Source organism: Jaculus jaculus, chromosome 17, assembly GCF_020740685.1.
Source record: "Jaculus jaculus isolate mJacJac1 chromosome 17, mJacJac1.mat.Y.cur, whole genome shotgun sequence".
Taxonomy (NCBI): domain Eukaryota; kingdom Metazoa; phylum Chordata; class Mammalia; order Rodentia; family Dipodidae; genus Jaculus; species Jaculus jaculus.
In genome coordinates this window covers 7,562,393-7,577,500 of record NC_059118.1, presented here as the reverse complement: position 1 = coordinate 7,577,500, position 15,108 = coordinate 7,562,393, and positions in this window count along the sequence as shown.

The following is a 15,108-nucleotide window of genomic DNA, read 5'->3' as shown; positions in this document are numbered from 1 at the left end:
GTAGATTTTTTTCAACAAACTGCAGGAACAGAAAATAAGGTTCTTCTTGAGACCTCAGGGGACTTCCAGGTCATCCACTTGTTTCTTGAGCTGAGAGTTAATCCCTATGTGTTTTTTGTTCCCATAACACTTTGTCCAGTGACATTAGATGCACCAGCCATGCTCATTACATACACTGAATTTCTAATGTTTTTCAAAATCATCAGCTTCTTTCTTTCCTCCTTTCCCTCTTCCTCCGCCTACTCTTCTTCCTCTTCTTTCTCCTTCTTCTTCTTGAGAATCTTCTGTATCCCAGCCTTTCCTCCAAGTTACTATGTAGCCAAAGACGGACTTCAATTCCTGGTACTCCCACCCCCACCACCTGAGTGCTGGGATTACAGGTGTATCTGCTCCTTTACGATAAAGTCTCAGGTTGCTCTTGAATGCACAGTGATCCTCTTACCTGGACCTACCAAGTGTTGGGATTAAAGGTGTAGGCTGCCATGCCTGGTACTCCTTACTTCTTAAAGTGATTGATTTGGGTTACCAAATGGAGATATTTTTGTTATCTCTATAAGCAGTTCTCAATAAGCCTATCAATAATCCTTTTGTTACTGAAAGTAGAGGCATTAGCATCTCTAAGTCTAATCAAATTAGACATCAAATTCCAGAAACCCCAGAGCTTATTCAGAAAACTTTCAAAATTCTATTCTTCTAGAAATCACTGTCAGTGCCCTGGCCAATGTTAATCATGATTCTCCAGAGAATGAGAATGTGGTATGTGTGTGTGTGTAAGTATACAAAAACTAGTTCATACAGTTCACACAGTCAAGACCCAACAGAGCTAATGTTCAGCTCCAACTAAAGTGTGAAGGAGGCCTGGAAAACAAGACAGACAATGACACAATTTCCAAACCTGAGTCTGAAGATTGACATCCCCAAGGGAAAATAAGTAAAGGTAGAGGACTCTCTCTTAGACATATCTTCATTATTTTTTGCTTTTCAAAATTTATTTATTTGGGTGAGAGAAAAAGGCAGAGAGAGAGGGAGAGAGACAGAGAACGAGTGTGCCAGGGCTTTCAGCCTCTGCAAACAAACTCCAGACATATGTGCTACCTTGTGCATCTGGCTTACATGGGTCCTGGAGAATTGAACCCAAGTCCTTTGGCTTTACAGGTGTTTGCCTTAACTGCTGAGCCATCTCTCCATCCCTCAGCTACTTCTTGTAAGTAAGTTTGGATCAAGCCCACCTATTTTGAGGAAGGCAATCTGCTTTGGTTAGTCAACAAATTCAAATGTCAAAATTCAGAACCATCTTCACAGATACACCCATAATGAATGCTTAAGCAATTATCCAGGCAACCCAGGGCCATTCAAGTTAACACATGAAATTATCATCATAGTTTGTAATTATCATGAGTTTGGATACATAAAGAAGAACTGTAGAATGGGTCAACCATGACTAGATAGGCTGTGTCAGAGAAACAACTAATTTTGTACAAGCACTGTAGAGAAATGGTGCATGTAGTCATGAAGGCTAAGAAGTCCCAAGATCTGCTGTTTGCAAACTGGATACTCAGGACAGCTGGTGGTGTGACTCTAGTCCAGTTCCAAAAGACTGAGAGTCCACAGTCAATGGCAGCTAGTCCGAGGGTAAGAGAACTCAAACATCCAGAGCATTCCTCTTTCCTCTGTCTTCCTGTTCTATTCACAGTGTTCATGGACTGATGGATGCTGCCCACGCTGGGAAGGGCAATCTGCTTCACAAAGCCTCCCCACTTCAATGCTAAGCTCACTTGGAAATGCCATCATAGACACACCCAGGGGTGAGGTGTAGTCTGGGCAATGCATTGGCACAGCTAATTTGACACATTGAATTAAGCATCACATTATGAACACCATGTTATCAACTAAATGTGGTACTGAAGACCATGGTGGGGAGGACAGGTTCCCTGATGACCTGGCATGACTCAGCTCTTTGCCTTTGCTTGAAATTCGTGGGTAGAATGTACCAAGAATACAATATCCTGAGATGAAGAGTTGTCCAGAAAAACCTGGGCTATGTCCTCATTCCTCTTAGAACAGAATATTCTATAATGCTTGCCTCGGTGATCCAAGCAGTGCTAAGAATAGAAACCCCAGCACAGAATGATTCTGGGGTCCCAGCTGCAGTGTCGGGTGGAGTGTGCACAGAAGAGACTCTGCCCACAGCTTCCTTGCCCTTGGGAAGCCCACACATCACAGATCCTGGGCTTCTGTCTGCCCCTGCGGTTTTGCCTGATAGGCCGTGTCAGTGTCTTATGTGACAAAATGTCAGCATTGGCAGCTCTGATTGTCCAAAACTCCCTACCAGACCCAGAAGCCTTTTTGCACATGATTCTGAGTCAGACTGAGTTTTTGTTTCTCCTCTGATATTAGGGTTTCAGTCAGTCACAGAGCCTACCTGCAAGTCAACTTCTTCATATGTGAGAGACAGATAATAGTGCCTAGCTCTATCATCTGGGCAGTTGTGAGAGGACTTAGTGTTTTATTACAAGCTAAGACCCTTAACACAGAGCCCAGGTATATATAATAAGAGTTAACAAATGTCAAGTAGTGTTTGTAGAAAGGAATATGGCATCAAAGTAAACACACATTGAGTTTGGTTCCAACTCTGAGTAACAAGGCCTTCATATTGTCCATTGCATCACTCACATATTTTCTTGAAACATTATTTGAATCAAACAAAGCTTAAATATAATAAAAAATAATTTAAAAACCTCTTTGCTTATGCAAAATTCTTAGGTGAATAAATTCTGATAGTTAAAGAACTCATTTTTTAATATAATGCTATATAGAGTATTTACATCTGAGAAAGATTAATTAAAACGGACATTGCATATGTCTGATTCTCAGGCATTTTAATTTGCTTTTATAAAAATATCCAGGAGTAGGTTTCAAGGTACACTGTTAGTTAAGGGCATTGCTTTCAGTTATTTCTAATGTTTTGTTTCTTATAATTTGAATGGCCTCCTTTCTACTGAAGGAAAAGAATTTATGGTAATTACTTTTTGCAGTAGTAATCTTTGCAAAAAACAATGGACTCTTATTCCTACAAATAAATCCTCATCACGTAGTTATCCTTTTTCTAGTTATTTCTTAGTGTTTATTTCTTCACTCTCTTGCCTATACATGAACATATCACATTCATTAAACAGTTAGGTACAAATAGCTATACATGTAGTTATATATGCTCCAGAATGCACATGCACGCACACACATACACACATATACATATCACACATATATCATACACATATGTAAATATATATACATAGAAATACACATGTGTAATGACAGTAACTTCAGTTGCCTACCACAAAGCTATGTAATGGCCTTGATGGTAGTGGAAAGCTTCAAGGACGCACACATACGCACACACATGCTCAGAGGCACACAGAGGAGTTCTGGTCTTTGCAGTTTTCTATCTGTCTCTCTCTGGCTTTCGGATTCTTCTATCCTATCCTATCCTCACCCACTCTTCTGCTAAGTGTCCTTATCTCTCAATTACACCACAGATAAAATAATCAGTAAGTTTTCAATACTGAGGTTATAAAAGGGAACAAGAAAGCAAGCTACTCACTAGTAGAGAGAATAACAGCTCTTGCCATAGCACAGAAACACAGGAGATCTGTGTATATGATGACACAAATTTATGTTCTATTTCATTTATTTATTTACTTACTTATTTAGAAGTGCTGGGGATAGAACCCAGGGCCTTGCATATATTAGGCAAATGACCTGCCACTGAGCTACACCCTAGCCCTATTTGTGCTTTTCATTTTGACACAGGCTCTAATCAAGTTACTCAGGCTGGCCTTCACTTTACAATCCTACAGCCTCAGCCTCTCAAGTCACTACATTCATAGGCCTGTCTTGTGAAGTGGAAGATTTATCTGAGGTAAAATGTAAGATGAAAACTTTCATATGTCCATAAAAAGCAAACACAATTTCATTTATCTGTGATCACTAACATGTTGTAATCATGGCCAAATTCATCATTGATTGATCATTCAATTTACTCGTGACATGTGTTTTCTCAGTAAGAGAGAAAAAAGAGCTGAAGTCCATAGCAAGGAATGACAGAACATTTAGGAAACAGAATTTTATTAGCTCTTCTGTGGGTAGAGCTAATTAGTTGTCGATTTGACATCTTATGTCTTAATAACATATATTGAATGAGCCCTATTCTTTCTTGTGATGCTAGTAACCATGAAACATCTTTGTGATATCGCAAAGCTATGTAATTTATTAGTGGACACTAATGGCTTATTGAAGGCAGAAAGCTTCCAGGAGCAGCTGTAACAAAAATAAGATTACAACTGGTGAAATTTCTAATTCTTTGTTACAGCTACAAATACTAGCTGATTTTGACTCATTTGCCAAGTTTATATCTTGATAAAATGACACATCTGCTTGAGGAAATCTGTTTAACATGGAATACTACCTAGTGTTCTGTTCCAGTTCAAAAGAGAAAGAGAAGGCAGGGCAAAAGCCACCAAGAGAGATTCAAATTATCAAGTTTCAGTTGTGAGGAACAGGATTCCCTAAGTAGAGAGAGCACAGTGAGCTCAGCCTGAGGCACACGTGGCCTGTCAGTGTAGGCCACACCTCCCCAAGTCCCTGCACTATGCATGGTGGTCCCTTCTTCCTCCTAGGCCCTTTCCAGAACACACTTCTAGCACTCTGCTCGGGTCTCTCAGGACATTCTACCTGGAGAACATATGGGAGTATCCCATCTTTTTGTTTCTCTTCTTAGGTTCATATCTCCATTGATCAGGGCCATAATGCCTTTATTATTACCTGACTTTTCCACTGGAAATTAGTGATCCCCTTTCTGTTGATTGCTTTCCCTAATGCCAAGAAGAGTATCTGGTGGGTATTCCATAAAAATTTCTGAGCTTCATTATAAGGTAATGATGAAATATGAACATCATTTACTGAGAATATTATCAGATATTATGGATAGTCACTATGAGATATGAAATATGAAATACATGTTTTTGTTTCTTCTAGATGCATATGATCCATTTGGCAAGACAAGCTCATCAAACTGTGTTGATGGTTAAAAATGACCTCTAAACATTAGTGGCTAAAGGCAACAGACATTATCTAACAGAGACCTGTGGGTCAAAAACTTGAAAGCCGTACTGCAGAGCAGGTCTGGTTTAGCCTTGCATGCATTAGGAGCTTGCATCAAGATGTCTGCCTAGACTGCGGTCACCTAAAAGTTTGACTGGAGCTAGCTAATTGCTTCCTGAAAAGCAAACTCACAATGGTTCCATCTCAAATCAGTGCTGGCTATTGGCCAGGGCCTCCATTTCCTCCAGCATGAACCTCTATATATGGTGACTCAAGTGGCCCCTCTGTGTGATAACCAAGTCACCCAAAGGTGAATACAGAGGAAGCAGCAGTGTCATTTATGACTGAGCCCTGGAGGCCACCCTGTGATGTCCCAGAGCTAGAATGTGTGGGAAGAGATTGATAATGGCACAATAGGATCACCAGGAGGTGAGAAGCAGCCAGACTGGCTACCACATATGAGAAATAAGCAATCAATCATAGATGACTATGTATAAGCAAGCACTAATTTGTAAAGCATTCAATGGTTAAACACCTTTGAAAACTTGGATTTACTTTATTAGAACAGATAAATTAAATGAAAATTTAATCCCTATCCAGGCAAGGGGGGTTGTTTAAATTATTTTATTTATTTATTTTTAAATGTTTTGTTTATTTGCAAGGAAAGAGAGAAAGGGAGAGTGAGAGAGGAAATAGGTGTGCCAGGGCCTCCTACCACTGCAAATGAACTCCAGATGTATGTGCCACTTTGTGCATCTGGTTTTATGTAGGTATTGGGGAACTGTACCAGGTCAGAAGGCTTTGTAAGCAAGTGCTTTTAACCACTAAACCATCTCTCCAGCCCCTCAATTATTTTAATAATTGTGTTAATTCATTTATTCAATGAACATCTGTTAAGACCTTGTTTGCCATGCCAGGTCCAACATTATAAAGCTGACAAACCACCCACCTGATTGTAGGTGTCCAAAGTCTCTTCTATGGAAGGTAAAATTTTGAAGCAGCAATGGTTTAGAATAAATTTAAATACTCACAATAAAGGTTGAGGCTGTGACTCAGATAATAAAACCCCCACAGGAAGATGTTGGAAGCAGCCTTAGAAACAAAATTTCTTTCTCACCATCTCCTGCCCTCCTGGCTCTCATCCCTAGCTAAGAAACTGAAATTCTTCTTCCCAAAGTGAGTCATGGCACTCAGAATTTCTTTCCTCCAAAGCCAGTCATAAAGATTGGAAGTATTATGCGTTCTGGGTCACAGCTGGCAATGGAGACTTCTCTGACCTGCTTTGCTCCATGGCAGTTCATGCTAGAAAGGGCCCTGCCCCGTACCCAGAAGGAACAAATGCCACGTGGAGAGAAGCCAACAAGGATCTGCACAGAAAGCTGGCCACCCTCTCCCTTTCTCATTTGCACTAGCAACAGAGCATGTGCTTGAACAACCATGCCTCTATCAGGACTCCCCACTCTTCATCAAAGTCAAGTATAACAGACAGTCTTCCCAGGACTTTTGGTTTTTCGTTCTAGAAGCTTCTGTGCCATTTAAAACTATGTCTTGGGCTGAAGAGATGGCTTAGTGGTTAAGGCACTAGCCAACAAAGCAAAGGACCCAGGTTTGATTCCTCAGTACCCATGTAAGCCAAATGCATAAAGTGGCCCATGCATCTGGAGCTCATTTGTTTACAGTGGCCAGAGGCCCTGATGCACCCATTTCCTCTCTATCTTCCTCTGTGTCTCCTCTCTCTCTCCCTCTCCCTCTCCCTCTCCCCTCCCCCTCCCTCTCCCTCCCTCTCTCTCTCTCTCTCTTTCTCTCACATGCACACACATACACACACACACACAATAAATAAATATTTGAAAAAATTTAAAAACTATGACCAAACAAATTGGTCATGCTTTTCTCTCATTAGTTTGCCTTTGCTATTGGTGTTGGGCATAGCTCTTATCGTAGGTAAGGAAAGGTGGTGTACTTTCCTACATGATCAGGAGTGAGGACCAGCATCCAAAACAGACCTTTCCAACAGAAACCACCCCACACAACATAAGCACCTATATGGATTAAAAGAACAGATTCTGTGGTCTTTTTAAAAAACTCAACTTAATCTAGAAAAGATGGAGTTTACATACTTATCTGCTTCGTGATCTAATATAAAAAGTTCACTGTTGGTGGTAATTACGGGAAGACAGACTACATGACCACTTTACTCAATCAATGGAATCAGAATGACGTCATTCTCCAGAGCACTCCCACTTCCCTATCCATGCCCAAACTGAAAGAAATAGAATCTAGATTTCTACGTTCTGTTAGTCCACCAAAATGATTGTCCCACCAATGACTCTCCACTAATATTTTTCACAATGATTTATCAAAAATACATGCAGCTTCTAAATCAAGTGACCTATTGCTTCTTTAGCATTTCATTTTGACCCTGTTAGCTGCCTGATTTGTTATTCTATTTTAAAAATATTTTTATTTATTTGTAAGCAGGGAGAGAAAGAGAGAATATGCATGCCAGGGCCTCCAACAGCTGCAAACAAACCCCAGATGTATGTGCCTTAACCTCTAAGCTATCTCTCCAGCCTCTGATTTATTATCTCAGACTATGGCCTATGCTGATACCCATTTTATCACTCTTTAAAGAATTAATGAGAAATTGCCCGAGTCTTAGTTGATGAGTTTCTAAGACAAAGGTTAGCCCAATATATTGCTGTAAGAGCTTTGCTAAGAAACAGACACATATGTCTGATCAATGATAAGAAGTTGGTGGACACAAAAGGCTTTAAAATTGTGCAGACACGCTGATCCATCAATTCCTCTTCTAGAAATAACTGCTAAAATTTATAAATGCTTGTGAAAATTGAGTAACAAGGATTTTTCGTGACAAAGTGGATGGTTTATAACTGTGAAAACAGAGAAGCCAATTCAATGTCCACTAAGGATACTTCACTGTGCAGCATAAATATTATGAAACATTATGAAAGAGCAGGCAATCCATAAGAGCATGTTGTAGAACAAAGTCATAGTATACAAATGCTGACAACATATGCTTAAAAGAAATGAGGCAATGGAGATGTGTATTTGGTGGATACTATGCTAAAAAGATGCTTTAAAAAGTACACATTTACCTAGAAAATAAGTTTCTAATTTAAAATCACAGAGATTTTTCTATTGTTCAGAGACTGATAATGACTTTCATTTTCTTCCTTTTTTTAACATTTTATTTGGCAGAGAGAGAGAGAGAGAGAGAGAGAGAGAGGGAGAGAATGGGTGTGTCAGGGCCTCCAGCCACTGCAGATGAACTCCAGATGCATGTGCCCCCTTGTGCATATATCTGGCTAATGTGGGTCCTGGAGAATCGAACCTGGGTTCCTTGGCTTTGCAGGCAAATGCCTCAACTGCTAAGCCCTGGCTTTTATTTTCTTATTGAAACTGTCTTCTTTCATGAGTGGTGGGTGTCTTGTCTCTGTTCTTTGGTGGCGCCTCCCATCTGGCTCACTAAACCAAAGGGATGTTAGCATGTAGGATACATGAGCTTGATCAGTGCCTGCATGGCACTGTCTCCAGGTCCTTCTCTGGATACCCCTTGTGACCTTTGTGGAAAGAATTCAGACGAGACACACAGAGCGTAGTGGAGGTGGATAGAGTTCATTACCGAGAAAGTGCATGTTCCCAAGAGGTGAGAGTAGGCGATGGCCAAAGGAATCTTGTGCCAGTCTACACTGTAGGCAAGCTGCCTATTGTATACACAGAGCTCTGGAATATGCATCTCTCCCTGAGGGATTCTGCCTGTCCAAATGATTGACATGTGTGTTTGGACTGTCTCTTCCAGGAGGGAACAATGACATGTCCTTGATCTCCATCAGAAAGCTTCCTTCTAGGGCACAGTTTGGTATATGCTTTCAATCCCAGCACTACCAGTCTGAGAAAGGGACATTACCCTGAATTTGAGGCCAGGGGGCTAGAAAATGGGTTCCAGGCCATTCTGGGCTAGAGTGAGACTCTGTCTTGAAAAAGAAAATACAAAAAGAAAAAAATTTTGAGGGGCTGGGGAGATTGCTCAGTAGTTAAAGGCACTTGCTTGTGACGCCTGGTGGCCCAGGTTCAATTTCCCAGTGGCCACATAAAGCCAGATGCACAAAGTGGTACATGGGTCTGGAGTTGGTTTACAGTAGCAAGAGGTCCTAGAACACCTATACTCATCCCTGTATGTCTGGCTCTTGCTCTGTCTCAGATAAATAAATAATTTATGTTTTAAAAAAGAAAGCTTCCCTCTAGACAGTAATCTTGTAACATTTAGGACTCCTAGAACCAAGTTTAAATACATGTCCATTAAGGACTTTCTGGGCAGTTCTGAGTGCCACATCTCCTCTGGGTGCCACCTTCTGACCATTAGCTGGAGTCCTTTAGTTCTAGCCCATGGTTTCACAGGTTGCTGATTATGAGGGAGGAGCCTGGTCCTAGTGCCCTCCAGACTTGCTAGTCGCTAACAAGTACCTGATGGCAGGACTTGATCTTGGTGCTCTGCTCTCTTCATGAGAACGGACCTGGGCTACAAGAGGCAGCTCAAGCAGAGTTAAGCTGCTCCAACTTTACCACCTAGGAATGCTCCAGGTCACCAGCAGCAGTCTGGTCCCTAGATTTGTGCATGAGCCCACAGAGCCATGTCCAGACCTGAGTGTGACACCCCGAAAGTGGACCAACCAACTGAGCCGTGCAGTCTCCTTAGCTCAGAAAGCAAGCATGAGTTGTCTGACAGTAAGCACTGTTGTATTTGTTGTCAGGAGCTGGGAGGAGCTAGAGGAAAGAAAAAGCACTTCCATGTAAATTCACACCAAAGCCATCTGAGCAGAGAACTCATCAGACAGTGTTTCTGAGATAGTAGATGAGCAAGAAGTTTCAAATGAACACAAAAGCATGACAATGTCCTCATACATACAAGGAACTGGGATATATAACCTGGCAGGTCACACAGTCATAGAGTATATGGCTCCTATCTGTAAAAACTTGCCCTAAAAATGGGAAGCTCATGACACAGATACTTCTCTCAGTGAGCTACTGGCAACTGTCTGGATACACTTCAACACCAGAGCTTTCAATTGCTGGAGTTGGTTAAAAATGCATTAGCTCTTCACCAACATGATTCTGAGAGCAAGATAAAATAAGAGGCTGCTGCAGCCTCCTGATGAACTTGAAGTAATGAGGTCTATAAGTTGACTTGAACAGAAGGAAATGATATTAAGCTTTCATGGAGGACAAATGAAAGTATCTACCTGTAACCTTTCTGACAGGCAGAGACCCTTTGCCATTTAAAACTCTGCAGCAGTGGCACATTGTTCCCAGGCAGCTGAGGGTTTAATAAGACTTTGCACAGACATCTAACCTTCCAGTCATTGGCTGCCTGCTGGCAAGCCTAAGACTCTCACTGTGGAAACTGACAACCTGAGCTAGTATCAGGGCATGGGTTTCCTTAGACACAGGGGCACAGGTTGGCAATATAGCTGCTTGCTGCCCTCGGCTGCATGCCTGTCTCAGAATACTGATTCCAAGCACTATTGGGTGTTTAATTCCAGACACCTTGCAAAACCTGGGTCTCTTGCTGAACAAAGTGATGTGTGTGGTGTGACACACAAGGTCCTCCTTGAGCAAAGGTCTCCCTGCCTCTGGTGGCTTACAGACCTTTTGAGACCAGATCTTACAGAGGCAATCCTGGCTCCCCATACGCCTGCCTTCTAGTGACTGTTCGTCACTTTTTACTTTTCTCACATCAGTACTTGGTTCTGGGGCTGGAGAGATGGTTCAGCAGTTAAAGGCTCTTGCTGGCAAAACCTGTTGGCCTGGGTTTAATTCCCCCGCCAGCCATAAAAAAAAAAAAAAGAGTTGGGTAGGTGTCTTGTTTGCAGCAGTACTTTTTCTGTGACTTCTATCTTCTTCAGCCAACCCTCTGTTCTGTCTTCAAAATATGGCTTTGTTTCCAGGGTTCTTCAACCACTCTACTTGCTGGAGAACATCCTTAGCATATATTCCTATAAAAGCCATTCATGCATCTCCTAGGATGCATCTAAAATGATGTAGAACCTAGCAATGTTAAGAGTTTCCCACCCTATCGCTTCTCAGCCTTTTGGCTAAGGTCAAGTGAAGAGTTTCCCACCCTTGCCCTTCTACTTTAATGGTTATCATGATAGTAAGCTGATTTAAATGTAGTCCCACAAATCAATAGTAGGATGGAACTTGAAAGACAGATGTTGACACAGAAATCAAAGAGAACATCATAAAGCTACTGGCCTTGGCTTGTGTGCTGGTTAATCTTCACTGTCAGTTTGACTGGATTTGGAATCTAGAAGACACGCCTCTTGGTGTGACTGTGAGGAAATTTCTATGATGTTTAACTGAGATAGGAAGACCCACCCTGAATGTGGGTAGCTTCATTCCATGGGTTATATTCCCAGACTACATTAAAATGAGAAAATGAGTGGAATACCAGCATTCATCTCTCTCTGCTTCCTGACCATGTATGCAATGTGACTAGCCACCTCACAATTCTGCCATGAGGGACTACATCCCTTCAAATTATGAGCCAACATAGATCCTTCCTGTCTTAAGTTATTCTCATCAAGTATTTTGTCACATGTGGAGAAACGTAACTAATATAAGTGTTGTAGTTCTTCTCATTGCTGGGGTAAGACACTCGACCAGGAGCAACTGATGTGAGGAAAGGGTTTGTTTTGCCATACAGTCTTGAGGGGAAGCTCCATGAGGGCAGGGAACAGCATGGCATGAGCAGAAGCTGGACATTGTTTCTACTATAGCAGGTGGAAAGCCACAGCAGAAGAGTGAGCCAAACTAACACTGGCAAGCTTTGGGCTAATAAACCTCAAAGTCCACCCCCAGCAAACTGCCACCAGCTGGAAATCAAGCATTCAAAACATATGAGTTTATAGGGGACATTTAATTCAAATACCACATATAGCTTGAGATGATTAATTTTAGAAAAGAGGAAAAAGAAACTCTAATTGGATGGTTAATAGATCAAATAGTAAGAAGAGTGATCATTTAAAATGCACAGTTACATTTTATCTTGGTAACTTGTTAATCCCATTATACTGAAAGTCACACTCAGTCCTCTTAAGAGCAAATATGTCAAGTTGATTTGCAAGGTACCTCTGCATAAAATTACTCACTCATCCCCAGGATTCATTGTTCCAGACAGTTCCATCACTATCTTACATCGTCCCTCCACCAGCCAGCTAGAAAGCACCATGTCAAGATAACACACAGTCATCAAGGGCATGAGATCTACAACCAAAAGGGAATGCACAAAAATTCTGGCCTTTTTATTCATTAGTTATATGATTTGGACAAATTCACAGACAAAATATGGGGCTCAATTGGGTTTTATATCTCAGCATCTTGACACAATGGCCACATGCTAAAGGAGGCACGGGTGAAACAAAGGCATAACAAATGCACACACACAGTTTTAGTTTTAATCAGATGAGATAGTCAACATTATGGACATACCTCCACTGTCTGCTCATGGTGATGGTGATATAGTCTAAGAATACTTGGTAGGAGAAGTAATCCACTCCATAAACCTTTTTTTTAAAATTTTTATTTATTTGAGAACAACAGAGAGAGAGAGAGGGAGAATGGGCGCACCAGGGCCTCCAGCCACTGCAAACGAACTCCAGACGTGTGCGCCCCCTTGCGCATCTGGCTAACGCGGGTCCTGGGGAATCAAGCCTTGAACCAGGATCCTTAGGCTTCACAGGAAAGCGCCTAACCACTAAGCCATCTCTCCAGCCCCTCCATAAACCTTCTTACTCATGTTGGTGTCCTGGTTATATTTGTGCATATGTTAGCACCTTGGCAAAACAAAATAATATAATTAATACTAAAACTTGGCACTGTAGGCTCGACAAAGGTTTGATCCCCAACAGTTGAGGCCCCACTCTGGACCAGACCCAGGCAGTTAAGAAGGTCATCGAGAAGAAGGCTTAAAGCTAGCCCCTGAGACTAACCCAGGAGGCAGAGAGTCACTTTGAAAGTAGCACTTTGCTGGTGTGAGGATACCCCAGCTTCTGCACAGTCCCTGGGATAAGGAAGACCAAGTACCAGTAGACTATTGCCCAATAATATTGCTGGGTAGCAAACCTATCTGTGGAAAGTTGGGCCCCAGGGGACTTATTCCCTCTCAAACAATGCTACAGTACTTTGGAAATATTTTTCTCTTTATAATTTTGTAAGTTTTTACATATTTGATTTTAGTTCATTCCATGTATCAAAGCCACACTTTTTTTCCAAGATGCATTTTTCTCTCCAAATTCAGATACTGATACTTTAGGCACACCAGGTGACTGGAGAGCCTTGCCTTGAAGGGTTACAGAAGGTTTTCTACAGCTTAAAGATCTAAGAGTCACACCCCTGACTGAGGAGGTCATATTGTCCTATCACTCTCTGGCTTGGTCTTGGTCTGGCCTGCTCTAACTTAACCCCTTTCCTTGACTATATCCATGCACCAGCTTACACCTTAACTGAGAATCTTTTTCTGGTAAGGTTTAAAGAGATAATTTTATTCTTTAATCCAGCAAGTTCTGTGCTTGCCATAAATTGCAAATTCAGCTTGAAACTTGTGCTTTCTGTTCAGCTTATCTCTTTTGTATTGCTTTGATTCATGCATTTTCCTGCAAACAGTTTATGCTTTCAGGATTTTTTTCTTAAAACTGATTTTCTCCTTGTTCATATGTCCTTTCACTTGATTACACTGCTCAACAGTTTGCCTAGGTTAAGTCATAAATGAGTGGGAGGGAGCAGTCCCACTATTTAGATTTGCAGATATAGAATTTAAGGTCTAATGTATCTGTCCCAAACAACTTTTCTAGAACTTTACTGAGGGGCATCAAGATTTTGCTTAGTCCTGAAGAAGTACTAAGAATTTAAAAACTTTACATTTTGAAATTGTACTATACCAATCGCCTCTTGTGACTCCCAAAGAGATTTTTAAAAGTCAAAGCAGATTTAGATAATTTTAGAATCTTCAAAATCTGAACAGGAAAAGAATTTCAGGCTCTTTGGAAGAGTTAGATATAAGCTACCTCTATCAATTCAGAAATATCTGGAATAGAACTGTACATTTTGTTAATCTCAGGAAATGGTGGGGTCATGAAACACCAGCTATTTAGTGTAGGCATTAGATGGCAGAATGACCTTGCTCCATCAAAAGCTCTATACAGTCACCTCAAGCACATGAATGGTACTGACAGAAGGAACTTGACCATGACTTTCACGCAAATTCTACCTCAATTTACAGTATTTAAAATTGTAGCTATGTCTTTCAGTGGATGGATTACTTGTGGCTCAGCACTTTCATTATGGTAGCAATATGTTGAAGGCTACAAATAGACTTGCAATGTCATGGGTGTACTTTCCTCTTCATGGTACTGTTGTTGACTAGCCCATCAAAATCAGCTTACCTCCAGTGAAGACAGAACTGATCATTGTACCACTGGAATCTGCACAATGCTGGTTTCCAGCATGGGACTAATAGACCAGCCCTACTTTGAATAAGAGGTCAGTAGTGCTGGCTTTGGTGAACAACTCATCGTGCTCTGCGGATCTAACTGGGGACTCAGCTCTGCAGTGGATCTAGACCTGCTCTAAATTGACTGATATAAACAAACTCCAGAAGAGAAAAGCTTGGTCTAACTATTCCAAAAAGGATCTGTCAGCCATTTCTCACTTGGGTCAAAGAGGAACTCTCATTCCAATCCAAATATATGGCCAGATGTCCTGGCATAATGCCTTATACCTCACATTTTGAACTTGGCATGACTAGTGTACTTAGAATTTGCTTTTGGTTGGTGGGCATGCAATTCCCAAATGATATTCTTTCTGGGCTTACCAAGAGGATCTAGTTATAAAACTAGAGCATTTAGCTTCCTTTGGACTTGTGTGCACAAAGTGAGCTAATCCCACAGAGCTCAATCCCAGAAGGAGGTGTGGCAAATGGATGCTGGT